Below are 3,640 nucleotides of genomic sequence, written 5' to 3'. Positions count from 1 at the left end.
GCCAAGATTCACAATAATCGACCGTTTAAGCATTATGAGCGTTCAAAAGTCAAAATAAGGTGTTATTTCAGTACTATTGTGGGACAGTGGATTACAATGTATTATTCTGCAGAATCACAACTTATTCTTTTTATTAATACAAAAATATGTATTTATGTGAAAAAATATGTACATGTATGTATACAGGGTGTCCCATTTTAACTTGTGCACCGTAATATCCCGGAAACTGATAATTTTATTGAAAAATGTTTCAAATAAAAGTTGTAAGGTTTGGAGAGGGTCATTAGATGAGCTGATTAAATTTTAAATCTGGCGCCCACTTTGGACCCAATAAGACCCAACTTGATTTTTTAAATGAAAATTCCAATTTTTTATTGTATCATCTTTTTGTACTAATTAATTTGAACAACTTTTGTCTGAAACATTTTTCTATTTGTCTAATATTTTTTTAGATATTCAAGGAAAACTTGGTAACTTTTTTAATATTTAGCTTACGATATCTCAATAATTGTTTGCCGGAAGAAAAAATGGTACAACATTTTTTAACTTGATTTTGTCTCAAGAATATGCTATTGCAATAGTACTCCAATTTTTTTTAATATTTGTGTATACCTACATAAAAGCTTTAAGGAGATGCATACACAAATATTTAAAAAAATTGGTACTATATATTGCAATAACTATTCTTCAAATAAAATAAAGTCAGAAAGCCCTATACCATTTTTCCCTCCGACAAACAATTATCAAAATATAGTAAGCTAAATATTGAAAAAATTATCAAGTTTTCCTTGAATATCTCAAAAAGTATTAGGCAAATAAAAAATGTTTTAGACAAAAGTTATTCAAATTAATTAGTAGAAAAAGGGTACAATAAAAAATTGGGATTTCCATTTAAAAAAATGAAGTTGGATCTTATTGGGTCCAAAGTGGGCGCCAGACCCAAAATTTAGTCAGCTGATGGGCCTCTCCAAACTCCACAATTTTTGTCTGAAACGTTTTTCAATAAAATCATCGGTTCCCGGGATATTACGATGCGAATGTTAAAATTGGACATCCTGTATACATACATGTACATATTTTTTCACATAAATACATATATTTTTGTATTAATAAAAAAAATAAGTTGCCTGATTCTTCAGAATAATACATTGTAATCCACTGTTCCACAATAGTACAAAATAACTCTTTATTTTGACTTTTGAACGCTCATATAGCGCTTAAATGATAGATTATTGTAAATCTATGTAGTCTATTCTAACTTTCGATCAGCATTACATAAACCATCTATTTTCAAAGTTTCAGCAAATTTTACTGAAAGCCAATTTCTATAAGGTATATGTGTGCGGGGTCCTTTGCAAAATTAATATAAACAAAAGTGTCTCAAATATAAATCTCTTTGGTAAAATTTGATTTCAGATAAGAACCAAGGCGGTCCATTTGAAATAATTCATAAGAGAATTATAATTGCTACAAATTAATAAATTATATTTATAAAATAAAAATTGATTTTGTAGTTCAACGTACGATCTATTCGATGCATTTAATTAAGTTTATATTGCTTTTATTATTTTGTTGAGAAAAATTCCGAAAAAGTAATTTAATTTTCAAATCCAAGATCTAACGTTTTAAAGTCTAGCTTCTTAAAGTCACATAAAATTCTATAATTTTTCCATTAGATACTTTCGCTAAAGTTAAAGCGGAACCATTGGCAATTTTATCACACACAGTCAACACAAACACAAGTATTGTGTCTTGCAAAGTTACAATTTAACAGACTGATTACTTATCGATTAATCTAGATTCTAGCTGATACATATACTGCAGCATAGAGTAGAAGATTAATACCTATCGAGAGAATTCGTATCGGCGATTTTTTATTTTAGCAATGTGAACCTTTTTCTCCACCGTGTCGTAACCCTGACAGTGAATTGTGCTAATACATCATGATTATTAGTAAATTATAATTTCTTAGTTTTTTTATATTATTCTATTATTATTATCTATTAATTTTTCTTTTTAAAAAAAATTTTTGTGATAAATACATTTGTTTTAATGCTGACTTAAAAGTGCTTGTAAATTGGTAGAAGCGTTGCTATATCATAAAACAATATTTAACCTTTTAACTACACTGTAGTGGCTTCTCGCTAAACGATGTTTTGAGGTAAAACGACACTATAGTGATTCTCTTCTTTATCTCTATTGATTGAAAGCCGGAAAATTTGTTACTATGCGGGAATGTCTTCACATTTCTATCTGCATTTATTTTATCGAAAGACGCTTTGACGACAGTACTGTAAACCGGGGATATATGAACAAAAATTATTGAAATTTCCCGCTTCGCGACAGAACTATCCGTAATGAGTAGTTCGCGGAAAACGTTGCAAGAAAACGTTGCAAGAAAACGTTGCAAGAAAACGTTTCAGTCGTGCACCCGAAGTTACCCCCCCCCCCTCCGGGAAAGACGTAGTTCTACGTCAAAAACGTTGCAAGAAAACGTTGCAGTCGTGCACCCGAAGTTACCCCCCTCCCCTCCGGGAAAGACGTAGTTCTACGTCAAAATAGATTAACACAAAACTATGGAATTATTCTAAACATACATTAAATCTCGAGAAAAAAATGTATCCATGGTGGAAAAAAACTCTTAAAATAAAAAAATCAAATTTTATCATCACAAAAAATATGTTATCGTTACATAATGTTACATATGACTAGAAAATTATAACAAAATATAATATGACAATAAGTTCTGCTTGCTAAGATACATTGGTTTAGCTGCCAAATCAGGTTAAGGCCTGTATTCATAGTCCGTTCTTATTTCAAGACCGGGCAAGATTCTGATAACCCTGGCGCCTTAATTTAACGATGGTTTCTGGTAGTACTTTTAACGCTGAACAAAAAATTATATAAGTCTTATAGGGTTAACCGCTCTGGTTTTAAAGATATACAGTGCTAAAGTTAAAAATAAATAATATGCATTTTTAAATAATACTTTAATTGTGTGTGTATAAACAGTACACACGTAGGCGGGGGAGGGGCTACCGCCCCTCCCCCGCAAGCAGGGGGGGTGGGGGTGAACCTCGGTTCGCGTGAAAAGTTAAAAACCCGTTTTTTCTTCTTTCGTCGCTTCGTATGAAAAGTTGCATTGTGTAAAAATATTTAATATCTGTAACAGAAATAATTTGTTATAGTAGAGAATAGTTAGGATATTGAAAAGTGGCACCTCGTGACACCTCGTTTCGCGTGGAAAGTGTAAAAACAGTGTCAAAGTACATGCGTGGGCTTTCCACGCATGGAAAGTTGCAAACCCATGTGGCACCTCGTTTCATATCGATAACATATATCAAGGTCATTGAAATCGGTGAGGTCGCCCTTAATCTAAAGTTTTACCAACTTTAACACTGTATATCTCAAAAACCAGAGCAGTTAGCCCTATAAGACTTATATAATTTTTTGTTCAGCATTAAAAGTACTACCAGAAACCATCGTCAAATTAAGGCGCCAGGGTTATCGGAATCTAACCCAAGACCGTCTTAAGTAATGTCTTAAGACTCTTAAGATGCTAATACGATTCTGTGATTAATTTATATAAAGCCTAAATCACACGAAGTACTTACGATTTTTTGAATGATAGGCATGCTGC

The sequence above is a fragment of the Temnothorax nylanderi genome, unplaced genomic scaffold, assembly GCF_030848795.1.
Source record: "Temnothorax nylanderi isolate EJ_2023f unplaced genomic scaffold, tnyl_v1.0 TNYL_tig0557_pilon, whole genome shotgun sequence".
Lineage (NCBI taxonomy): Eukaryota > Metazoa > Arthropoda > Insecta > Hymenoptera > Formicidae > Temnothorax > Temnothorax nylanderi.
The sequence above is the reverse complement of the archived record's forward strand: the minus strand, read 5'-3'. Positions refer to the sequence as shown.